Here is a 26,359-nt window from a genome sequence, read left to right as displayed (position 1 = left end):
AAAAAATGCTGTTTGAGAATTTACGAAAGTTTGACGTAAGACAACTTGCTTTGTATATTTTAACAGTGATCTTTACAATTGGTGTTTTTAATGGTTATAAAGCTTTAACTTTTTGAATCCCAACAGCTATTATCATAATCATCTAACCCACTCCCATAATTTTGATAAAAATTGAACTACATATTGATATTAGCCATCAAACTTATTTTTAAAAATTGAATTCTGTGAAGTCTAATGATAACACTTCCTTCTTAGAATTCTTGGGTGGTCACTAACCCTTTTCTCTCCCTCCTAACACAGATATTGTATACAGACTGTAGCAGAACACTCTTGATAAGCAGAAGTTTGACAATTCTTGTTTACCAGAAATTACAAATGGCTATTTCGAGCTTCTGAGGCCTTTTAAACATAAGCACAGAACATACTTGAAAGAGTAATTTTATGAAACAATTCTAAGAGCTGTTTAAATCTGAGGAGGCCTTCCCTGTATGGACTTTATGGGAGCTCATGCACACAGCCACACTTTTACCACCTAAAAATAAAAACTCTAAAAAGGCAGGGACATCTCCAATGAGAGAGACAAATAGAAAAAATAAGTTACTTAAGGTACCAGGGAGTTAGCAAATTCTTCAGTTCTCACCGTCTTCTGGGCTTTACTGCAGCAGAAGCTGGAACAGCAGTCAAGGAACCAGCTGAGGATGCTCTGCTGGCACAACACTTTGTGGTAGCAGACATATGCCCCGACTTTCCCCTGGGTGTTCGACCCCCCCCCCATGCCCTGCCCCCATTCCACCGTTTCCATGAGGCCCTTCCCCTGCCCTGCCTCTTCCCACCTCTTCCCCCAAGTCCCCACCCCAACTCCACCCCCTGCCTGCCCCTATTCCAACTCCTTCCCCAAATCCCCACCCCGGCCCCGCCTCCTCCCTGAGCATGCCACATTCCCGCTCTTCCCACTCCCTACTAGAGTGTGCTGATGCCGCCAAACAGCTGTTTGGTGGTGGCTGGGTGGGAAACGCTGGGAGGTAGGGCAGGAGCGGGGACACGGCATGCTCGGGGGGGGGGAGGAGGAAGTGGGGAGGGGAGCTTGGCTGCCAGTGGGTGCAGAGCACCAACTAATTTTTCCCCATGGGTGCTCCAGCCCCGGAGCACCCACGGAGTTGGCGCCTATGGTAGCAGACCTTCTTTGCATGCCGCGAGTCTGGGTAAAGGCTGGCATAGCCAGTTTGTTGATGTCTTGACTTCCTCCCTCCAAGATGGCTCGTCTTGAAGAGTTATGGCATATCAGTCTCCCCTTAGCGGGTTTGCTGATCCAAAAGGTAAGGTTTCTTGGCTTTACCCTTGATTCTTATGGCCTGCGGACTACACGAACTCCACCATGCCTTTGGACAAATCAGGTGTGAAGCCTACCATGGAGCCACGCAACTTGGTCCAATTAGGTTAGAATTATGTCATTCTTAGCTAGCATCATTTTGGGGGGAAAGTCAGCAATTTAAAAAATATTCAGTGTTCTACAGACTCCAGAGACTGCATTCCCATGCCCCTTGTAAAATATGAGACCACATTTGAGGAAGCTGGCATGGTCTTATCTGGTTAAAAGATTTTGAATAACATTGTGTCTTCAATTTATGGAATGTTCAATATAAAAAATAACTAGTGCAAAACCCCCTAGTAGCAAAACCAGTAAATCAGTTCAGATCTTTTCAGCTTCATCACTTTCAATTCCTTCTTGTAAACAGGGATTTTACAGTAATCTATTTTGGAACTGGGCTATAAATCAACTAGCTTATCTTTTGGGATCTTCATCGTGATAGAGAAGTTACTTTCAATATGAAATCCTCTGGAAACATTACATTTTATAGTGGGTCTTTATTCTCATATCAGCTATTCCTTTCACCCTGTGTTGCTCAGGTATGTCACTTGCAGTTAGAGATTGATCAAAATCTGAAATGCAGGTCTAGAGCTGAACTGTGACTGTATTCAGGATTTTTGATTCCTATTGGAGATAAGAAGTACAGTGCCATATCTGGTGTTCAGATCCATGGTCTTTGGAATCATCTTGAAGCTGATCAGATTTTGTGTTTGCATTGAGATTGGATCAGTTCCCAGATCTGGAGTTTGGATCCAGGATTTAGATTTGGGTCCATCTCCACTTGAAATAATGCACATCTCAATCATTTCAGTGCTTGTAAATTAGGAGGGAAAAGATATTTGGTGGCAGGTGGTTAGGAAGAATGCACAAGGGCTTGGGAGTCAAAAAGTCTTGAATTCTTTTCCCAGGTCTATCACAGTTGCTGTGTGGGCTTGGGAAAATAATTTCAACTGTCTACCTCAATTTCCCCACTGAAAGTACTGCCAACATTTTATCTACCTACATCTCAGGGTTGTTGTGAGGATTAATTAGCTCATGCTAACAAAGTTGTGAATATGTAAAGTATGAAATAAATGCTCAGTTTAAAACATAATAATAATCCTTAGATTTAGTCCTTCTGAATAGTCCTGCATTGGGATGAACTAGCTAATTTCATAGGTCTTTCCCTTTCTAATTTCTATGACTTCTACAATCAGTTCTGGGCACCTTCTGTGCCTGTCAAATTGCAATCCGCATTTTAATCTACTCAGGTTTTTATACTATGTAGGCTACAATTCTTCCCACCTCCGTCCCCTTTCTGGCACAGATCATTATTTCCTAATTATTGGGGAATTTTTGCACTAATGTGGAAAAAAGTTCATACTTTGAAAAGGTCAGGTGAGCTGGCTGCAATGTAATTGGTTTTGTAGTGAGAACAAAATGGATGGTCTTGCAATTTCGCCAGTGGACTGAGACTCAGCAGCTCTGGATTCGAATCCTAATTTTGCTACACACTTCCTGTGTGATCTTCAGCCCATCACTTAATATCTGTGCCTGGGTTCCCCATATGTCAGATGGGAATAATGTTTGAGTGGGTTAAACCTCTCTGAAACTAGCATGTGTCTATCATTGAACATAAATGTAAAGAAGGCATTAAGCTCCTTTTGTAACTAGGTCACTATAACAACAGGAGTACTACACGAACACAGGCATGTTATCACTGAAAATGAGGCAAATGTAGGCAGAGAGGTTTCACTGGCTGTCGTTTTGTGAAGGTTTGAGTGCTTACGAGAGAAGCAGGGGAAAATGCCAGAGAGAGACAGAGAGTGTGTGCGCAGCAGGGAAGTACTAGACAAAGTCCGAATAAGCAGTGGGAACATGGCCTGGGGGAAAGCTAAGAAAGCGAGAGAGCTTTTGGGAATGTGGCCTGGGGGAAAGCTAAGAAGGCGAGAGAGCTTTTCTAAGTATTGACTGGAAAAGGGGCTTGGAATTGTGAGTGAGGAGATTGTTTCTTGTTGTTTGATTCCTTCAGTAGTTAGGGAAATAAGGCTTTATACATTTTTTGGAAATAAACAGGATTGCATCAAAGAAATACCTCCTCCAAACTGGAGCAACCCTGGGCACCTCAACTTTTTGGCAAACCACTCAGGTCGAAAGGGGGTAACAATATTTCCTTTTTCCAACTCTTCTGTCTGTTCAGTCTGTAAACTCCTCCGGGCAGGAACTGCCTCTTCCTACATGTTTAGAGCCCTCATTGTGCAGCTCCCAGCACAATCATAGTTTGGGGCATCTCGGCACTGTTGTAATGGAATATTAATATGTAGTGCTGAGGAGTAAGGGTCTGTTGCTAGAGCTCAGGATGGGATTTCTCAATCTCTCTCACGCGTTATGCCAAGTATCCCAGCCAGCTGTTCATTCTATCACTAATGAATTGTGGATTGTGATACAATCTTTCTCTGAACTTGTATATTCAGCAAAACCAGGTTGGTCTGCTGTGCATACCAGCCATTTGTTCCTTATCAACCCAGAGGCTGCTGAAACCACTGATGGAGAACATTTTAAGGGTATATTTGTGACAGATATGGCAATTTCCTGCAGTATCCATTGTATTAAATGCACAGGTTATGTATTATTGTGGGTCAGGATTGTATGCAATCTCTCTTGGGGGGAGATGGGATGCAATCCCTGGAAAGTGCTATAAACTTCCAAGGACTACAGGTGAACAATGTGCCAGACAAGTGTCGACTTTCGGGACAAACAGTGTAAAGTGGTATCCCTGGAGAATCTCTAGGGGGAGGTGAATGCAAACGCTCCATCTCTGCTTATGCAAAAACCTATCCTTGGTGGGGTGGGGGGCATTGTCTGCTCATTACCTGTTCCCAGAGTCTCAAGATCAAAGGCCCAGGCTGTATAAATGAAAGACTGACCTAGTCATGGGGGTGCTAATTCTGAGCTAAGGCAGTTGTGAATGTGTAACCACAGAAAAACTCCATGGTGAGGTTTGAAGGACTGCTCAGAGCCCTTGTTGGAGTTGAGGAGTGATCTCTGGTAAGCTTATTAGCACATGTGTAGGTTCTTTTAATGTTTTCTCTGTAATGTTTTCACCTAAAGAATAAATGTGCTTGCCTACTAAGGGCTGTGTGGTAGCTTATAATTGCTGTGGGCAATTATACTGATCAGATCCTTTGGAGAGAAAGCAAAGAGTGGATGCTGTTCTGTTTAGGCAGTCAGGCTTGCTGGGGATATCACAGCACAGAGGTGCCAACTTCTCTAGTTCCCCAGGGGGTGCTCGGCCCCCGCTCCACCTCTGGCCCCAAGCCCCACCCACACCCTGCCCCTTCCTGCCCTGTTCCACCCATCCCCCTGCCTCTTCTTGCTCCCTGTACCCAGCAGTGCCTCCTGCACACTGCTAAATAGCAGATTGTGGTGGGCTGGAGGCACTGGAAGGGAAGGGCAGGAGCTGATTGGCAGGGCCCACTGGTGTGCGGGAGGGTTGGGGGGGGAGGAGGAGGAGCTGATCTGTGAGGCTGCCGGTGGGTGCTGAGCACCTATTATTTTTTTTCCATGGGTGCTCCAGCCCTGGAGCACTCACAGAGTCAGCGCCTATGTCACAGCAGAGCCAGGGAACTGTGCAGCCTGAAAAACAACAACCCCAAAATGGTCACACGGAACATTGAGACAGCTCTCCACCCATCAAAGGTGAAGGTTCAGGTGCGGGGAGCAAAGAATAGGAGCTCTCAAGGGCCTACGGAGGGAAAATATGTGCAGTTGCTTTGAACTGTGACAATACTATCCATTCTATTTGTTGGGGTAAAAAGACACATCCAACACAAGGCACATAGGGATAAATGGAAGACCCTTAAGACTTAGCAGGGGAACGGTGAACCAGCTGCAGAAGAGTTGGTAAATGAGGAACGGGAATATTCATACAGTGCTGAAGGCAAGAAAAGCTCCACAATAAGGATATTGCTGGAAATACACAAAGGAATGACTCGTTATAAAGTAGCAGCCGTGTTAGTCTGTATCCGCAAAAAGAACAGGAGTACTCGTGGCACCTTAGAGTTAGTTTCTAAGGTGCCACAAGTACTCCTGTTCTTTTTAAAGGAATGACTCCTATTTCGTCCCCGCAGTAATCCCTGAATTACACCTTATAAATGTTCCATGTTGACAATAGCTGCAGTGAGATGGTTCTGTGAGTATTAGTCATGATGATATAGTCCTGTGCTATTACACTTGGTCTGTGACCCATGATAGATCTCCACTACAGATCTCTCTCTCTCTCTCTCTCTCTCTCTCTCTCTCTCTCTCTCTCTCTCTCTCTCTCTCTCTCTCTCTGTGTGTATTGTAGCTGGAACACATATCTGCCATGAGTCTTATTTGCAAGGTCTGGAGTGCTCTTCCAGCTGCTGCTCCAACTCTGCCTGGCCAGCTCCTGCAGGCCAGCTCCTCCTCCTCGGACTGAGGCACTACTGTTTGAGAAATTGGAGAGGGAAGAAAAGACAGACACAACAGGAGGAGACGATGGGTGATTAGAGAAATGTGATGACAATACAGGGAGATCGTAGAAAGGGGCGCAGGGGTGACAGTACAAAAAGAAAATTGAAGAAAGCTGGAGAAAATCCATCTTGCTTGGAAGAGCACTTTTGTCGGGAGAGCCAATTCAGGCACGGGGAAGTAAAGGTGCAACAGGGAAGCAAAGCGCTTGAAAGGCCCTGCAGAGTTGGGAGAGCCAAAGAGGACACATTTTGGGATGGCAAAATGCTTTCACTTTGCATCAGTGTCTCAAAAGACTTATAATTTCCCGACACCCAGCTTTAGGATTCAAGGCCCCCAGGAAAGTCTTTCTTCTGCCTATCAGTTCTTTCCCTACATTTTGATTCTCAGTAGGCTGCAGATCCTGTTTCTGTCTTAACTCACCTCTCCCTAATGAGGTCCTGTTGAAGGGGAGGGGCCTAGTGTAATTACATTCCCTTTGCCATTTCAACACAATACCGCATTCTTCTTTCCCTTCTTTCTTTGTATAGAGTTGCTGTTTACTTTTAAAGAGCTGTTGTCCTCCCCCCAAGAGGTGGATGCATTTCAATAGAGATTCCTGTATTTTTAGTTTATAAAGCACTTTGGCATCTATCCAGCAAAGCATGTAAGCACATGCTTAATTTTAAGAATGTGAATAGCTCCAGAGAAGTCAACTGAACTAACCACACGCTCAAAGTAAAGTACATACTTAGGTGCTATGCTGAATCTGGATCATTGTGCTAAGCAAAGCTATATGAAAGAGTTGAACAGCTCTTGTACTCAGGAACGGCGCCAGGGTTTTTGGCGCCCTAGGTGGGGGTCCTTCCGCGCTCCCGGTCATCGTCAGCAATTCTGCGGCAGGGGGGTCCTTCCACGCTCCTGATATTCCGTGCACTTCGGCGGCAGGTCCCGGAGCGAGTGAAGGACCCGCCGCAGAATTGCCGCCGAAGACCCGGAGCGCGGAAGGACCCCCCGCCGCCGAATTGCTGCTGAGGGCGGCAAAATGCCGTCCTCCCCCCCCGCCCCCAAATCCTGGTGCCCTAGGCGACTGCCTAGGTCACCTAAATGGAAGCGCCAGCCCTGCTTGTTCTATACGTCCATAGTTATCCTATACAACTCTCAAGCTCTCTGAGATACATAAAGATGTGAAATATTTTTGTGATGTGTGATTCAGGATATTTGTGAGCTGTCTGATATAGGGTACATCTGTGTGGTATCTGTTCCATGGATGAATGCTTCTGTTTCTCAAATTAAGCTTGGCAACTAAATTATCTTGTACAATTCTATAGTTTATCCAACTAGTCAAATACTATTTTCAAAATGGTACAAATTATTTTCACTTTGCATTCATAGATAGTTCAAATGAACAAGAAATATTTTATTGAATAATCTCTGAGCTCCCTAAAACTCTAGGGCTAAGAACAGACCATTTGGATGCTCTCTGGAAGGTACATTAGCAGTGCACCTTGAAAAGATGGCAGGGAATCAATAAAGATCCGGACAGTTTTTGAAAATGGATTTTCTTGATTCAATTAGGAGTGTTTGCCTATGTGTAACATAACAAAAAACCCCTAAGTTAACTTTGTTTCCCACTAGTCTCAAAAACGTCTTTCCAGTTTAATGATATTTGCTTTCCAAAGACTGTGTGGGACAGATTATTTTCCTCCGGTAGCTGGCGGGTCACATTGTTCAAGTATATTATTAACTCAACATATGTTTATGAAGAAAGGACTGAACGAAGCAGTGGTAGCAATGAAGCCCCACAACGAAAATCACCTAGTCACTCACTGGGAGCACCTTAAAACCTGGTCAGATTTAAGGGGGCGGGGGTATTGGAACCAGTGGACAACCTGTCATTGGAGTAGAGATCAAACCTGAGAGGAAGGATGGGCCAGTGTTTAGGTCATTGGCTGAGGGACTTAGGCAACTTGGCTTCAATTCCAGCCTCCACCACAGACTTCCTGTCTGACCGAGGGCAGGTCTGTGCTTCTATTCCCCATCCTTACAATGGGAATAATAGCACTTTTCTACCTCGCGGGGCTGTTGTGAGGAGAAATACATTAAAACTTGGGAAGTGCTTTGGGAATCTACTGATCAAAGCTCTACATAAGAGCAAGGTATTGTTTGGCTTGTCCTGGGCACTTAAGAAGTTTGTTCCCCAGATAAGTGTGTTGTGTCATGAGCAAAAGACATGGTTTTTAATCATATTTTTCTTCATTTTGCATTGTCAGGTCTGAGGTAGAGAATCATTGCAATATACCATGGTGTGGTAACCTGTTGGTAAAAGCTGGAGCCAAAATTTTCGAACCTGGGGGCCTAAAGTTAGGCTCCTAAAACCATGTTTAGGGGTCTGATTTTCAGGCATTTACAACTTCCATTTGCACTATAAACTTTAATCAGCAATTGCTGGCTTGGGGCCCAACTATTTGGTACAAAATTTGTCCTTCCAGACCGTGATTGCCAGAGTCAATTTTAAAACTGGTCAGGAACTTTGTGATAAAAGACTTTTTTCATGAGCAAATATCCATTTGTTGAAACTGTCTAGGAAGGTTGATTTTGATGAGTCTCCTAACTCAAAAGAAAATTTTGGAAAAAAGACATTTCAGGTTTGTTGAAATGTCCCATTTTGACACTTTCAAAATGAAAAGTTTCATTTTTTTTTATTCAAAATAACTTTGCTTTGAAATTTTTACTTAATTTATACTATAAATGGTGTTTAAAATTCAAAATCAAAATGAAACATGATCAAAACTAAACATTGTGATTGATCTACTCTGATTTTTTTTTCCGGATTATCAAGTCACAGAAGTTTTCAAGATGGTGACTTTTCATCCCATTTCAGGATGGTGGCAAAACAGTGACATCTCAAAAACTCTTATGCAACAGGAAAACTGTTTGCTGCTGAGGCCTAGTCAACATTGCATGCTATGAGCCTTCCCAATATCAAAATAGCAACCTCCAATCCAACGCAATGTACTTTGCATCAGGATATCAATTTGAGTAGCCTTTGGGGCTGCTCTAATTTACACTGGGGATTACTCCCGTCCTCTGCCGATGTCATGATAAGGGAGATGTAAAGTTGGAGTAAAGCCACCTTTGACCATCCCTACACCACATTGCTGCACTGAATAGATGAACTGGAGACTTTGTTCTGGCCACATGAAAGCACTTTCTGTGCAATAATATTTCTCCTTTTGGGGTTCATAATTTTCTAGCATTCTGGGCAGATAGCCAGGTTGTCACCTTGTGCGATTCCCCCTCTATCTCATTTCATTTTTGATTAAAGAGACTCTACTTGGTAAACAAATTATTTTTAATCCTTGTTGCCACTGACGGGCAAAATCTATCACTGCACTCCCCTACGTGCTGAATATTAATCAATACCCAGAACGTTGGGTTAATGTTTTTAAAAGGTTTTATTCATAGCTGCCAACTTCCTCATTTTAAAAAAAACCCTGTCTGGATAGCGGCTGATCATCCTTATTTCTGGCTGCCAGCAAAACCATTTTGTGGATAATCCCTGCCTCCCACCTACAGAAATTAGATCAGGAAAATGTTGAGGCATGAATCCTCTCCAATTTCAATTAAATTGTGTCTGAACAGGAATACAATCTTCCTAGCAACATAATACTCAGATTTTGTACTTTAAGAGTCTCATTCTCACATCCAGCTCATGCTGGAAGTGGGGTGGGGAAGAGTTCATGCCCCAACTCCTGAGATGGAAAGATGTATTATTAAAAAAATGCAGTTGGTCTCACTCTCAGAGGCTGAGAGGTAGGTGTGTATGGGGGAAGAGCAGCTCTGAGCCACCTTTGAATCTGCTGCCACCTGCTAGCTGAATGCATGTGGTGACAAGCTACCTCGATCCCATCAGCTGAGACACAAGGAGCAGCGATGAGTTGGTGGCAGTGGACAGCACTGGTGCACCTTGAAGCTCCTGTTCTCTGCCTGTGGCACACAATAGCTTCATCTCTTGAAGGCTGTAGTACTTTGGTCTAATTCTGGTGGTTTGAGCTTGGTGTGGAAAGCCTGTGATATACAGGAGGTCAAACTAGATGATTTGTTGGTCCCTTCTGGCCTTAAACTCTGTGACCTTGGGCCCAAATGGCTCCCAGCAGTTCAAAGGTTGGAACATGTGCGGGAGAGAAAAGCTACACCAAGGCCATGGTTACACTAGGAAAATCAGGTGTGTTTTCGCAATGAAATAGCTATCATGTTATAAAATCCTAATGTAGTTAGGGCAAGCTGAATATTCACCTTGATGTAGTTGGTTGAGGGAACTCTAGGCCAGGGCCGCTCCCTAGGCCAAATGGTGCCCCAGGCGAGGAGAAGCTTTGGCGTTCCCTCTCCCCCATTTTTAAACTTTTGAATACCTTATGTAACAATGCTGGTTCTGGAGCAGGGCTGGCTCTAGGTTTTTTGCTGCCCCAAGCAAAAAAAATTTTGGCTGCCTCCCACCCCAGCCCTGGGCTCTCTTCTCCCTCCCTCTCCCCCCAACTGCAACCTCCTTCTGCCACAGCCCTGGGTCACTGGTAACTCGCTCCCAGGGCGGGTCATTCAGCAAGAATTTTGGATGTGCACAGAACACACACGGGATTGGTTCCCATATGGTTACAGAACTGCAGTGAAGTGGAACAATTTTCACCTTGTGTGATTGGAGGATATCTGGATGCATATTATAAGACTGTCCTACATAAATGAGGAAAAGTTGAGGTGCCTTTATTATTATTTTGTTCCATTCTTTGTTTCTATGGGGAATTTGCCAATGCAATATCACGGTCTTCCTTTTAAACAAATAAAACAAACAAACAAACAAACAAAAAAGCAATGGCTGTTGAAAATAGCAATTCCAGTCCTAATAACCACTGGGAAGCATTTCTTGCTCAATTTATTCTACTTTTTCTACAGCAAGTTACAGTGGATCAGTATATTTGATTTGGGAGAAATGAAGTAACAGCTGCCCAAACTGAGCTTGAGGACTCCTGAATTTTGAGGTGTTCAAAACTGGAAAAGAAAACTCAATTTCTGCTTCCATGGCTCAGAAGTGGAAATCCTGCTACGTGCCTGGTACTGTATTTAAAACTGCCCAGTCTAGTAGAGCCTCCCCTCCCTTACTTTTCATTTTAAATTCTAGTGGGATCCATGTACCTCCCTTGCTAGGCTTCAGCTAGAGAGGGGCACTGTCCATTTAGTCAGGGCCGGCTCCAGCATTTCTGCTGCCCCAAGCAAAAAAAAAAACCAACCGCGATCGCCGGCGGCAATTGGGGAAAAAAAAAAAGCCGCAATCGGCGGCGGCAGTTCAGCAGCAGGTCCTTCGCTCCTAGAGGGAGTGAGGGACCTGCTGCCCTGAATTGCCGCAGGTGCCGCCCCTCTCCCTTGGCCGCCCCAAGCACCTGCTTGTTAAGCTGGTGCCTGGAGCCCGCCCTGCATTTAGTCCACCCAATTCTTTCTTTGGGGGAGAGCCCAGGACTGGGGCGGCAAGAGGTGCGGGTGTGGGTGTGGGGGGGAAGAGCCCAGGGCTAGGGTGGCAGGAGGTGCGGGAAGAGCCCAGAGCTGGGACGGCAGAGGGTGCGGGAAGAGCCCAGAGCTGGGGCAACATAGGGGTGAGGGAGGAGCCCAGGGCTGAGGTGGGGGCGGCAAAAAACCTAGAGCTGGCTCTGTCCCTACCATTCACAGCAAGCTGCAGGTTTCAGTTCCATACTCCTTCCCCCTCCCTTTCCTATTGCTAGTGGCTGAGGGAATGCTGGGAAATGTAGTTCTTTCCCTGCTCCAGGCTGGCTCTATAGGTAGGGAGCTAACCAAGGAACTACGGCTCCCAGGGCTCCCTGTTGGTTCTCAGCTCCCATGCTGGATTCTTGCGCCCCTGCAAATATGCCGCCCAAAGCAACTGCTTGCTTTGCTGGTGCCTAGAGCCGGCCCTTTTCTGGAGGGACCCAACTGAGAGTGCCAATTCAGGACAAATCGCTTAAAGCAGGGCAGTTACAGCTCAAGGCTGGGGGTTTTCCACCTCTAAGGCAAACCAAACCAGCCAGACAGAGAGGACTTTGTTTTATCCCACTGGCTAACCACAAGTCACACAAGCAATTCCCTTAGACACTCCAATTTCCCAATATCACCACCAGTGCCGCTCATGATGGGGACAAATGGTTATGAAAACCAATACCCCAGTAAAAGAAAAAGGGTTCTCTTGATCCCAAAGGACCAAGCCCCAGACCCAGGTCAATATACAAATCAGATCTTACCCAGAAATCACACTGTCGCCAATCCTTTAGAATCTAAAATCTAAAGGTTTATTCATAAAAGGAGAAAGATATAGATGAGAGCTAGAATTGGTTAAATGGAATCAATTACATACAGTAATGGCAAAGTCCTTGGTTCAGGCTTGTAGCAGTGATAGAATAAACTGCAGGCTCAAATCAAGTGTCTGGAGTACATCCACAGCTGGGATAGATCATTTAGTCCTTTGTTTAGAGCTTCCAGTTGTAGCAAAGTCCCTCCAGAGGTAAGAAGCGGGATTGAAGACGATGGAAATGAGACATCAGTCTTTTATAGTCTCTTGCCCATGGGAGGACACCTCTTTGTTCTTACTGTGGAAATTCACAGCAGCAAGATGGAGTCTGGAGTCACATGGTCAAGTTACATATCCATGCATGACTCAGTTTACGGGCCTACGCCATGCCATTGTGGATGGGCATCTCCCAAAATCCATTGTCAGTTAAGTGTTTCTTGATTGGGCACTTAACTTGTGAATTCCTTTCTGAAGAAGCTGACCAAATGCTTTACTAAGACTTCTTAGAATCAAAACACATTGAGATACAAGTACATAGCCAATCTTCATAACTTTAACTACAAAAATGGTACACACCTACAGATAGCATCATCATAACCAGCATATCATAACCTTTCCATAGACACCTTACTCAACAACCTTCATACAATATTTGTTGCAAATATATGACAGTGGTTGCAACAATGATCTATACGTTACAGATTATGTCACTAATGTCACACCTTATTTTTTTATTGCATGTGTAGCCCATTTCACAACTTTTTTTTGCATGATTTGCATGCATGATTTATCTCTCTCAGATAAGATGATAAATTTGCATGCTAAGATCTGTAAATCTGTATTTATTCATGCCATATATAAGCAAATAAAAAAATAGTTTCCTCTAAGCTTATAGAAACTTTTTAATTTTAAGACTAACTGAAATGTGCTAACATCAAGAAATTGAACTGTGCACCAACATTGGATGGACCAGTATTAAATAGTGTTACAGTAGGTGACAGCCTTAGAATGTTAACCCTAGTCCTGTAGTTCAAAAGGTTGCTTTTCTTGCCTTTGCCCTCATGAACTGAAGCACAGCATCAGAGAGATCCAAAGACTGGCCAATGGCATTTTCAAGCAATAAAATAGCAAGCGATGTTGGTCTCTTGTCCGCCATTGTCGATTGAAGATATGTTCTAATGAGCCTGAGCTTTGAAATGAAAAGCTGCACTCACCACTTGTGACTGTGACTAGCAGCATGAGCAGAATCCTCAAAGCTATCCACAGCTAGGAAAAGTGTCCTTCAGCTCTTCATCATAAATGAGTTGAAGAACTTGAAGTGGAGAGTGCTTCCCATGTAGCAAAATGTAATGGATGTTGTCCAATTTGACATAAAGGTTGTTATCATTGATGTTCGAACATTCCCCATGTGTCAGCATCCAGTGAAGGTCTGTATAATTGTTCAAGAGTATTTTCCTGTCCACTGGCAGCTTACTAAGGTCATGCAAAAACTTCCAGGTCTTTTCATGGTGCTTCATCTGTCTGAACCTTTCTTCAGTGGACAACGGAGCAGTGTCAACGAATGAGCAAAAAACCTCCCTCTTGAATTTTTCTTCCGAGCTTCCCATCACCTCATCTCTGCCCTCATAACCAAACTGTCTCTTCTTCCAATGAATCTGAGTTTCCTTGAAGACAGGCTCAACTCCTAAGTTATCTGCCATTTCTTTGGCAGCAGTGATGGCATCTTCAAATCTGTTGTCTCTGTAAGCCACAATGAAATCAAGGCAGCTTCTCATCGAAGTAGTGTCGGTCATGATGTCCATCAAATGAGTTTGTATTGCCTTGCTTACCATGTTTACTTAGAACAGGATATCATGCCAAACCACAATTGAGACTAGAAATTTGAAGTTAGGGATCTGGTTTGCCAGGCATTGAGCCTGGTGTCAGATTCTGGCCTCGACTTTACTTGATTGCGCCAGTTCCATCAGGGCATCGTAAACCTCAGTCACTTGGTACCTCACTGGCCTTATGCTGTCAATAGGGCTCTCCAGCAAGTGTCACTTAGCAGCTTCACAGTCAGATTTATAACATTGTCCGTAAGGATCTTCTGCCTGATAGTTGATGCTGAAAACAGGACGTATATCCTTTGCAATAGTCTGAAGAGAGAGACTGAATCTAAAGATGCTGCTGCTGCATCTGACACAACCATGTTGAGGGAATGGCGGCCACAAGGCACAAAGAAAGCTCTCAGATTCAGTGCAAGGGTCCTTGCCTGGACACCACTGTTTCTTCCAATCATGTTCACACTGTTGTCATAGCCTTGGCCGCAGCAGTCCTAACACTTTATTTTATTCTCATTCAAAATGTTCATAAACAGTTCTGTTTAGGCCTTTTCCAGTAGAGTTGTCCACAGACTGGAAACAGATAAAGTGTTCCTTTACTTGGATATAGCCATCCTCATAGTCAACAAATCTTACTGTAAATGACATCTTTTCACTGTGACTAATGGTAGGAGTGCAGTCCATTATTACAGCGTAGTACTTCGCTTTGCCGAGCCACATCAATATGTCATCAAACATTACATGTTAAGCATGGCAAAAGAAGGAACAGTATTTCTGTTATATTATTGCATAGATAGAGGTTTGATAGATATCTCTGGTGTCTTATTAAATATGTCCTTTATTAGTCGCTACGTATGACTCTTCAAGTCTTAAAACACAAGTACATTTTCACAATTACACAGTAAAACAAGGTTCACGATATCGCAGGTGGGCTTTCACTTCAGTTCATTCTTATATCTCACTGACTGACTGGCAACCCTCTGTCCCTTATATACCCATGAAGACATGGCTGACAACATTCTAAGAGGTTCGAGGAAAATGTAGTTCTCAGAAAGTCTGGAAGGTTCCATGAGATTCTACAAAGGTCCAGCATATTCTAGGAGGCTAGTGAAAAATGAATCCACCCATGGAATACATGAAACATGTTACTTCGAAAATTCTATTTTCCCTTTTGTCGCTAACAAAAACAGCATTCCAAGCCCAGTGCCCCTAAAGCCTGGCATCCCAGGTGGTCGCCTGGGTTGCTTGCCCCTAAATCCAGCCCTGTCGTAGGCTCCTTGCTAGGGTCATCTTGTGTCTCTGAGCTGCTGCTGGTCCTGAGCCCACAAGCCAGTTCAAATCAAAATTTCCCTACCAGCTGACAGGAAGGAGCAGAGTAGGGAGTTATAAGAAAAGGAGGAATGGGCTGGGAGTGTTTACAAATGGTCTCTTGCACTCATTGATTGGGAATGTGGCATTGGCACATGGGGAATTTTTAAACACAGAAGTGGTTCTGCCCTTTTTCTGGGTCATTCCTTGAAGGATTATTTGCATAGTGCTAAAGGGCCAATTTCTTTATGGTTGTGGTGGTGGCTAAATATACTTAGTGTGCATTCATCAGCCCAGATACATGCACCTTGGGTGTGCTATAAAACAGATATATCAGAAAAAGTGACTGTAAAAATGGCAACTTCCCAGAAAACACCCTGGTTCACTGCATTTTAGTTTAGTGACAAAAAATAAGCTTTTATTTGTTCTATGAATACAGCTCCTTATGCAGTGCTCTGACATTGTAAATACTTTAAAGCTGTGTCTCTAGTCTTCCATCTTCTCTTCCCTTTTGTATCTCCTAGCTTGCACTGATTTCTATTGGCATCCTAGTTATCAGGATCATTCCACCAGTTTTCACTAATTGAATTTTTTTTCATCATCCCAATCACATGTTTTAGGGCCCTATTCTGTTCTCCATTATACTGTTATAAATCTACAGTAGCTCCAGTTTGGCCCACTAGTTCTCAGAGAGAACTGTGTCCATGCAAGTTTCAGACTTTAGCCTTTTTGATTGCCTTTGCTTATATAGATCCACTTTTATGTAACAGAATGAAACAAAGTCTCTTGGGCTGATAATATAAGGTGTTTCCCTAGGGTTTTGTGTTCATGTGTGTTTAAAATTTCAGGAAAATATCTCCAGCCATTTTTGAATTAAGGAAAAGTGGGAGAAAACCCCACTTTCCCATTGTAAAAATCTAACCACTTTGTATAAGCCATATAGCGCTTGTATAGAAAATATCAGCTGAAAAGGTGTTCCAAAAAAACCTGTGTTTAAAACATTCCAAACTCTAGTGGGAATCTTTAATTATGTTTTCTAATAAACTGCACACCCTCTTTTTTGGGAGGGCGGTGCTCTAAATTAATTGGTACAGTCTCTTTAATAGGAGGTTGATTTGAGATTTTTTTTGAGGTTGAGATATTTTTTTCATAATTTGCATGACTTTGGATCTAAACTTTATCAATAACTCTCTTATGACTCTGGAAATCACTGCTGGAGAATATCAGGATGAGTGTGAATCTCAACAACTTCAAAACAAAATGCAAATCCAGCCTTCCCACAATAGCACTGCAAAAAATAAAATAAAACCAAAATCTGGGTTCTGCTGACTGGAGGGAACAGCAAAACATCTTATGTGCACTCTTCATAATTTTTGGGTGGCACTCAGATACTAAGGTGATAGGGATCATATAAGATCCAAGACAGCCAGACAAATGGAAGATTCTCTAGAGTGACAATTGAAAATAATTTTAATTCTAAAGCCCTATTTTTGCCTTCTGTAGTTTCCGCTTGGAAAATCACTTTGGCCTGAAAATTACTGATGACAAAACAAAACAGAACCTGCAAAGTTTGAAGAAAATTCATCAAATGTTAGTTTGAGCTATTGGCCATTTTAAAAAGAATTACCCTGATTTGATATTGTCTTTTGCCTCCCCCAGGCTCAATGAAACCTGTGTTACTATCCCTTCAAACTTTCCTTACTCTCAAAAGCAATAGAGCAGGCCATAGTTGAAGAAAAACTGTGATCAAGCAATGTTGTTGTGTTAATTGTTTTGGGAGGTGAATTGATGAAAGTTTTGGGCCCAATCCTGTTCCCATTTTTTTTTAACCATTGATTGCAGTGGGATCGGTATTGGGTACTCTAGATTTCTCAGAGCACACTGTGTGGTAGAGATTAAAAAGAGCAAAGGGATATTCAGGGTTCCAGTCCCAGTTCTGCAAGTATTTAGTTTATGAAGTGGTGGTAGCCTCTCCATAGTTAATGGTGCAGCTCTGGTAACATTAAAAAGGCAAATTCTGATCCCCTTTGTTATTCAAGAAATCCTCATGATCTCAGATTTAGGGTTAAATCTACCTGACAAATAGAATTTGTTCTGATAACTTGGAATAAATGAGAGCACATAATTCTTGTGATTAAACCTTCACACACTTTTTTGTGAAGTGTGTAACATTTCTTTATCTTCCTGTTTCAGTCCAGTGCCATCAAATTATATTACTATGTTGTTATCAGGTGCTTAGTGTTTACAAGATCACTATTCATATACCTAAGATGTGGTCTACCCTTATGAATATGACGGGGTGTGATTCTTTGCTGACATGGTTATACTGGTAAAACCACTAGTGTAGATGCTTTTACAGCAGGGGTCTCAAACACGCGGCCCGTGGGGTGATTTTCTGTGGCCCGCGAGCCCCTCGCAGCCCCCCCGCCCTCCCCCAGTGTTTACCAGAGTGGCGGCCGGACGTGCACTGGGAGCAGGGCATGCTCCCTGCCTGCCTGCCCTGCGCAGCTCCGGGAAGAGGCTGGAACGTGGGGAAGGGGGGGCGGAGGGGCTGTGTGTGGCTGTTGCTTTAGGCAGTGCCCCCAGCGGCTCCCATTGGCCGGGAACGGGGAACCGTGGACAATGGGAGCTGCTGGAGGCGGTGCCTCAAGCAACAGAAACACACAGCCCCTCCGCCCCCCCTTCCCCACGTTCCAGCCTCTTGCAGGGGCAGGGCAGACAGGCAGGCAGGGAGCCTGCCCTGCCCCCAGTGCACGTCAAGCCAGATCCTGCCCCCTGAACTCCTCCTGCAGCCGAACCCCCTGCCCTAAGCCCCCTGCCGTACCCAGCACCCCGACCCCCTGCCCTTCACCCCCTGCCACACCCCACACTCCTCTTGCACCCCAATCCACTGCCCTGATCCCCCTGCCGCACCCTGCACCCCTCCTGCACCCCGACCCCCTGCCTCACCCCTCACCCCTCCTGCATCCCAACCAACTGCCCTGAGCCCCATGCCGCGCCCTTCCTGCACCTCAACCCGCCGTACCCTGCACCCTGACCCCTGCCCTGAGCCTCCTGCTGCACCCTGCACCCCGACCCCCTGCCCTTCACCCCCTGCCGCACCCCGTACTCCTCTTGCACCCCAACCCACGGCCCTGAGCCCCCTGCTGCACCCCACACTCCTCTTGCACCCCAACCCACTGCCCTGAACCCCCTCTGCACTTCTCTTACACCCCAACCCCCTGCCATACCCTGCACCCCTCCTGTACCCCAACCACCCCGCACCCCTCCTGCATCCCAACCCACTGCCCTGAGCCCCATGCCGCACCCCTCCTGCACCCCAACCGCCTGCTGTACCCTGCACCCCTCCTGCATCCTGACCCCTGCCCTGAGCCCCCCGCCGCACCCTGCCCCCCAACCCCCTGCCCTTAACCCCCTGCCACACCCTGCACTCCTCTTGCACCCCAACCCACTTCCCTGAGCCCCCTGCCACACTCCACACTCCTCTTGCATCCCAACTCCCTGCCCTGAGCCCCCACCATATCCTGCACCCCTCTTGCACCCTCTGGGGGCAGGGAGAGTGCAGAGCTGGGGTGGGGATTTCAGGGAAGGGGTTGGAAGAGGTGGGGCAGGGGCGGGGCCTCATGGAAGGGGTGGAGTGGTGGGGCGGGGAGGAAGGTGTCGGTAATGCGGCCCTCGGGCCAATGTACTAGTCCCCATGTGGCCCTCATAGTCATTTGAGTTTGAGTCCCCTGTTTTAGAGGGATGTAAAATTGAGTTTTTCACCCCCTCAAGTACCATAGCTATGTTGACCTAAATTCCAAGCCAAGACCAGCCCTTGTAATTTATTTAGATTACTGGACAGGAATAAGCTATATTGGTATAAGCACTTTTATGCTGGTGCAGCTACATTTATTTTTGATACGTCAACCCTACCAGTCTGGTCGAGAAGTTTAGTTCAAGTGACAAAGCTTTTAAGTGTTGACAAGCTCTTGGGGTTTCCAGGATCAGGTCCTTAAAGCTAGACAGACCTGACCCCCTGTTCATGTGCTCTCACATAGGAATTCACTTCTTGGCATTACAGAGCTGAATTTTTAGGAAGTTATCCAGGCTCTATTAATATCCGCCAGCTAACTTCTTTCCATGACTGGTGGGGGAGAAGAGGAAGATGTCAGGAATATTCATTCCAGCTGCAGTTCATGCCAGGGGAACAAGCTGATTAATATGCGAAGGTGTTCACAACACTGACAACACCGTCCCTGCTGCTCTAGTCCCTTCAATAGAGTTATTCGAATTATGAATTTGGCCCAGGCTGCCCAGCAGCTATAGAGTCTGGCTAAAGCTGCTGGTGTGTTGCTGTGATTTTCCAAAGAGCTAATCAGGGAGGAAGTGAAATCCAAAAAAGATAGGCGAGGAGAGACGCCTCTCCCGATGAGCAAGAGTGAAGCCAATTTAGGATGTAGAACAGGGGTAGTCAATTATTTTTTTGTCAGGGCCCTAATTGCATGGCCAAGGTATAGTGAAGGTCTAGACTCCAGATAAAAGAATAATAAAAAACCCAATAATAATGATAAGTAAATAAAGAGATTGTGGGGTCCTTTCAAAAGCATCTGGCAGTCTGGATTTGGCCCATGATCTGCATATTTACTACCCCTGCTGTAGGCCTTTCCCCCTAGTAAGGAGGCAGTAAGCATTAGAGGAGGGGACATTTGCCTTTGCTACCTGCAACTAACAGAGGCAGAAACAACAAGGAGTCTGGTGGCACCTTAAAGACTAACAGATTTATTTGGGCATAAGCTTTCGTGAGTTAAAACCTCACTTCTTCGAATGCATAGAGTGAAAGTTACAGATGCAGGCATTATATACTGAGGCAGCTAATTGCCAATTAACTCACCATCCCTTGGTTCCTGGGCTGAGCCGGAGAGAGAGAGATTACTGGCCTGGGGGCTGGGAAGGCGGCTGTTTGCCAGGCTCCAGCCCTAAAGGTGGTGATGGGTTAAAGAACTGTGTGTGCTGCTGCAGCCGTGTGTTAGGCATTGTTTCTGGCAAGCGGGACTTGGTCCTGGGAGAGAGATGGGGCCGCAGCAGCTGAGAGCGAGCAGGGGTGTAGGAGCTGCGATAGCAGCAATTGGGAAGCTGAGTGGTTGAAGAGGAGGGGAAAGGGACCGTCGGGGAGGTGGATCCTCCTTTCAGAAGCCGCCTCTCTCCTTCTGCGCTTAGCCCTCCGCTCCCAGCAGGGAGTGGCCGCCTCGGGAGGGGCCCCGTGGGACAGCAGCGGTGCAAGTGGCTGAAGGTAGGTTCTCCCTTCCCGCCTAGCTGGGGGGGAGGCGGGGGCAGCTAAGGGGCACTAGGGGGCTGCCGGTGCGACATTGAGGCTGAAGGAAGGTCAGGGGGTGGGGGAGAAAAACGACACCACCCCCCGCGCCACCTTTCCCCCCCTCCTGCGGGCTCTCCTCTCTGCGCCGCTGGGGCTGGGCGAAGGGGGCGCGAGTGGAGGGACCCGTCCCCGCGCGCCCCTGCCCGGAGAGGGGAGAACTCAAAGGCTGGGAACTTGACCTGAGACGGGAAGCGGCACAGCTCCGGGACTGCGTTCCCGGGGGATCGCCTGCTCCTGGGGGGCTGGCTGAAGTTCTCTTTCCCGATCATGGGGTCTGCGATTTCCCCCCAGCTCCATTAGGAAGGTGAAGGGCAATGGGAGTGTTTCTAGCCTCCTGTGTAGCCCCCCGGGGGAGGGGGGGGGAAGGAGCTGGAGAAGGGGATGTGCCCTTGCATCTCTGCATCATGAAATAGATCACACTGGTGCAGTACGAGTTCCACTCTTGCTTTGGCTTCAGGGGTAATTAACGGGGGAGAAGGCACCCCATCATCCACAAGATGGGCACCACCAAGGCTCAGGTATGTCTTGCGAGAGCGAGACGCACAGAAATGGCAAACTTAAGGCAGTGTCGCTGGGTTTTGTAAGGAAAACAGCATTCAACGCACAGATCACTGTGGCAAAATAGTGTTTCCAATACAGCTGTGTGAAGTGTTGCTTTATGAGAATTTGGGTCCATTGTCTTCAACATCTGGAACGCACTTGAATTTTGGAGCAACAGATGGAAATTTCCATACTGTGTCTGGGCGTGTGTTGGGGGCGGGAGGACAGGGAAGGAAGGGATGGGCAGAGGAGTGTGCACCTAAGGGGCATGGAAGAGATGTAGGTTTCCAGTGATTAGCCCGTGAGCCCACTGTACTTGCAATACTATTCAGGTGACTACATATGGACACTTGAATGTAATTTTTCTGAGTGGGGTGTATAGGAAGGAATGAGAAGGACTTGATGAAAGAACTGGTAACATTCTTGTATTTAATCATGAAGATGGGCAGAAACCACAAAATTAGATCCAGATCTTGAACACCCATAGCCCGGCGGGAATTTGAATCCAAAGTTTTGGTTTGTGCCTGTCCCAGTTAATATTAGACTAATTTTGTATAGCAGCCAGCTCAGACTCTTAAAAATGTGTTTTCCCCCCAACAAGCTGTATTATTAATAAAAACATTTTCCTATCCCTGGGCTTGAAAGACATCCGCTGTTTCTAGACAGTTCTTTTTTTTTTTTTTTAACGGACTTGCCTAGTGAAAGCAAATCCTTTAATTTCACAAATGTTAGTAATATACTCCTGCCACTGTATCTACTATTTGGTGCTCAGACACTAACATGGACATAATCAATAAGCAGACTAGGCCAATCTGTGGCTGGACTGACTTCATACTCCTATGTGCATTATGGGAACCTTCTGGTCTGTAGGCAGCAGCTCTACCAGGCGAGTCAAAAGGAAGCCTTCCCTGGTGTAGACAGTAAACGCCGTGTAACTCCTTGGTTGGAAGCTTCTCTTTGTCTGTCTGTCTGTCTCTCAGTTGCATTCTAAGAAGTTCTATAAGGGTAGGGTCTGATTCTGCAAATCCATACACATGTGCATCCTCCCATAGAGGTAATAAGGACCACTTGGATAAGGGTTTGCAAGATTGAGCCTGTAAGGTGAGAATCACCCCACTGCAGAAAGCCAGCATCACTGCTTATGCACCGTATTTTGAGCAAAAGGCTGGTATTTCCTGGGAACTTAAAGGAGATAGGTGGAAGAATCTCACTGAGTTTGAGTGGGAGTTGGGTGCTTAAATTCCTTAAACTCCTTTGGTAATCTCAACCCTAAGTGGTGTATTGGCTTTGTGGAGGCTCTGTGCACAGGTGTGAATTATACCCCAGAGAGTTAGCTTTTTCACTACAGAGAGACTCTTTCCTTTTCCTTTGTTTTGTTGTTTCTGTGAGCTGGTTCTGTTTTACATTTTATCACATAGTGAGTGAACTCATTGTGCCTGTCAATATGGAACCTTCACATATTTGGCTTTGATTGTAGTTTTGTCTGCATTTGGAAGAGCCTATGATGCAAATAGGTTGTTTAGTCCATTGAGGTTATTTGGCATACATGCTTTAAAATAACATGAAATAAGCTCAGTATTGGTGGTGAAATTCTGGTCCTTTGGAAGACAGTAGCAAAACTTCCATTGACTTCAGTGGGACAGGGTGTACAAACACCTCAAAATGTGCAGGTGCATGGAATGTTCTATTGGTACAATGGTACATCCACGGTTAAGGAATCTTGAACTGGTCTGTCTAGATATAGGCAAAATTCTGAAGGGTTCATCTGCTTTGTGTGAAACTTGTAGATAATACAGTGAAATAATTATTGTTACCAAATAATTATAAGTTACCAAAGGAACTGAAATGTGAAGATGTGTGTTCTCTGTTATGAATCCTGATGGTCTAAACAGGGCACAGCAAACTCCTTTCATTTTATCTAAAGAGAAAGAGCAGGCACAAAGTTAGGCCCTGATCCCCCAACCCTTCCTCAGATAGAATTATTGCTGTGAGTGAGGGTTTGCAAGATGGGCCCTTAATACCTGCTCTTGCGAGGTGCAATACGCCATCAACTCGCACTGAACTGAGGATGCACAAAAGTGAACTGGGTCAGGGCTTTAGTCCCCCTTAGCCCTACTGAGTAGGTAGAAGAGTTAACAGATGTTTGGAACTGATTAACATCTTCACTGGGCACAAGAGATTGTGCTGATGTGGCTGGATTGAGCAATGCTTATTCCTGTTTAATTTTTTTAATTCAGGTTTACCGTTCAAAGATACACATGGGCAGTAGTGCCTATCTGATTCCTGTAAGCAATAGGTGCACAAAAAAGCAATGACAGTAAGACCGGACAGCCTGAAGTCATAAAAATCAAGCCAAAAGTAAGAGTGTATTTAAGAAATTTTCATAGTGGAAGCAAACGCTGTGGTGGTCATCATTTGTATTACAGCAGTGCCTGGAGGCCTTCACCGAGGTCAGGGTCTAATTGTGTTGGGCATCTCACTCCTAATAAGAGACAGTCCCTGTTCTGATCAGCTTGCAAACTAAATAGAAAAGCCACACACAAGATGGGAGAAGGGGATTTATTATCATCCCCATTTTACAGAGGCACACAGAGACTGACTTCCCCTGTATCACAAAGGAAGTGTGTTAAAGCAAAGAATTGAAATTAATCTCCTGTCACAACCCAGTTCATTAAGCCACAAGTATGGTTTCCTCTTGACATGCACAGATGTCCACAAAGGGTACATCTACACCGCAGCTGGGAGATGTACACTTCCTCATTCTGCTCAAGCTAGCAGGCCGAAATAGCAGTGGCTGCACTGGCTCAGGCTAGCCTTCCAAGTACGTACTTCGGATTTTGGCCGGAGTTGTATCTGAGCAGCTAGTCTGAGTCACCACACATACCACACTGCTGGTTTTAGCATGCTAGCTCGAGCACAGCTAATGCACATATGCCTACCCAAGTGCACTGTGTACACCTCCCAGCTGCACTGTAGACGTAAGTGAAGTGTAGTTTGTTGGACTGCAAGTTCTACGAAGTTCTTGTTCTTGGAATGTACCTCTACACAGCCCGCAGGAGAGAGACTCAGGCTAGTGGTCTAAAACAGCTGTGTAGACACTGAGGTTTTGACTAGGACCCAGGGCTGGATTTCCAGTTAGGCACAGTAGGCATGTGCCTAGGGGCGCTAACTTTTAGGCAGCCCTAGAATTCCAAGAGGGCTCCTGGCAGGGGTTGGTGGCTACCCAATGTACGGGGGGTGGAGCAGGATGAGCATCCGAGTCAGCCCACCTGGGAGTGCTGTGAAGCGGGCAGCTGCTGAAGGTGCTGGGAGCATCCACACCCCTTCCCACTCTCGGCAGCCCTGCTGCCTCTGTCCTGTGCTGGGAAGGGAGAGGGAGAGACATGGCCAATGCCCCGTTCACTTGCACGGGCAGAGTCGGAGTGTGGCTGCCATGCCAGGCTGTGGGAGGGATGGAAGACACCCGGGGACCACTAGCCGTGGGGAGAAGTACAGTTCCACCCTTGCACCTCACCTGGGGCGGGTGGGCTGTGCCCCGGGCTGGGAGGCCATGCATGGCAGAGGGTCTCATGCCTTCCCAGGAAGGCTGTGTCCTGGCCTCCCCTGCTGCTCTTGGGCTACTTCATTGGCAGAGAGGGGGGGCTAGGGGTGGGCGGGGCTGCTGCGGGGAGGAATGGGGCTGGTATATTGCGGCCAGCACAGATTTAATACAATACAAAATAAGTTTCACATTCATATTGGTGCAGGGTCAGCTGTAGGCGGGGTGGGGAGATGCTGAAGTTGCTGTGCCTAAGGGCATGTAAGGTGTAAATCTGGCCCTGCTAGGACCCCCTCTTTCCCTGTGCTTTAGAGCCGGAGCTCCAGTCAGAGTCACGATTGCAAAGCACTATCTACACAGCTATTTTTAGACTGCTACTGCAAGCCCCACTAGCCCAAGACTTCTGACCCGGGTTGGGAGCTTTACTGCCACAGGCGGTGCAGACAAACCCAGAATGAAACCAAGCAGTGCTTAGAGGGGAGGAGGCAGTGGTGGTGTTTGTCCCATAGAGGTACCCTGCAAAGCTCAATTCTGGGTTCCCTACCTGGGACTGTGAGGAAGATGGGGGGCCAGTGGGGGTGCTGGGAAAGGCCCAGGGAAGCTCTCTAGACCCATCCCACTTCTCCCTGCCTGGCTCCTGCTCCAAGCTGTGGGCTCTGCTATCCAGGTGGCCACAAAACTCCGCTCTGGCTCCACCTCTGGGTTTGCCCTAGGCTTCCAGCAGCTCTGGCCCCTGCCTGGTCCCAGGCTGCAACCTCCCTGTGCTGACCTGCCTGACCCCCTGTCCAGGAGCAGTGCTGGCACCTGCTGGTGTGGAGGGTGCTCTGCAGGGGAGGGAAAGGGGCCACCTGGCAGGGGAGCACAGCTGCTGGTGAGGGTCTTCTGTTTGGCCCATTGGGCATCAGCTTTTCCTTCCTGCTCCCCACTGGGGGCTCTGCTGTAAAGGTGGCCCCACTAGCTGGCTCTGGCTGGCACTAGGCTCCTGGCTGCTGTGGCCCTTTCCCTCCTGGCTGCAGAGCATCCTGTGAGCGAGAGGGGTGGAGATGCTCAGAGGCAGGTCAGTGTGGAAATGCTGCAGTCGGGGTGGGTTGCAGGGGCCTGAGAGGGTCTTTCCCTTATGAAAAGGTCTGCAGAATGGAAAAGTTGGAGAATCCCTCATGTACAACATTCAGCCTCTACTGGATTTCATACTGTGGAAAGTCCTTGCTATTAGTTGCTTGCCAAGGTTTGCATGACTTGTCTTTGCATAGCTGCAGGAGCTGAGCAAACTGCTCAGTGAATAATTTATTGGTTAAATGTAGCCTCTCCTCCCTTCTTTTGTTGTTGATGTTTTTATGAGTTGTCTGTGAATAGATCACAACTTCTGCCAACCGTGTAGTCGATTAGAATTATTTGCTTGTATTATGTGACCATGTAGCTGTGGGTATAGCTTCAGATAGATTTTGAATAGCTAATATTGACTATGCTGTTTTGAGTGAGCATATATGTTGCATGATGTTGGTTCTGGTCCCCAATAAGCCACTGTGGTTTTAGGAGCTACTAGGGCCCTATTTTTTTTTCAATTTTTTTTTTTTTTCAATCTTGGCCTGTATATGTGTGTTTCCCTAATTATGAAAGTTGTTGTTGTTGTTTAAATTTTACCCTA

General features: G+C 46.2%; 1 protein-coding gene and 1 long non-coding RNA gene across 5 annotated transcripts in view; one reads left to right on the top strand and one right to left on the bottom strand.

Annotated features, from left to right (window-relative positions):
• The window catches only part of LOC135975928 (uncharacterized), a 32,481-nt gene extending 12,199 nt beyond the window's left edge, over positions 1-20,282 (bottom strand). The window contains exon 1 of the long non-coding RNA XR_010593138.1: positions 20,154-20,282. This is a non-coding gene — a long non-coding RNA (uncharacterized LOC135975928). The remainder of the gene's footprint in view (positions 1-20,153) is intronic.
• Positions 20,283-20,295: 13 nt separating this feature from the next.
• Positions 20,296-26,359, top strand: part of A4GALT (alpha 1,4-galactosyltransferase (P1PK blood group)) — a 46,100-nt gene continuing 40,036 nt past the window's right edge. The window contains exon 1 of one of the 4 annotated variants that reach the window (XM_005296687.5): positions 20,296-20,552. The gene's annotated coding sequence lies outside the window, so the exon portion shown is untranslated. Of the gene's footprint in view, positions 20,553-21,117; positions 21,155-26,359 lie in introns of those variants that run through there. The other 3 variants (XM_005296685.5, XM_042848365.2, XM_005296686.4) reach the window with 3 other exon arrangements.

This window comes from Chrysemys picta, chromosome 1 (assembly GCF_011386835.1).
Source record: "Chrysemys picta bellii isolate R12L10 chromosome 1, ASM1138683v2, whole genome shotgun sequence".
NCBI classification, from domain to species: Eukaryota; Metazoa; Chordata; order Testudines; family Emydidae; genus Chrysemys; species Chrysemys picta.
The sequence above is the reverse complement of the archived record's forward strand: the minus strand, read 5'-3'. Positions and strand labels throughout refer to the sequence as shown.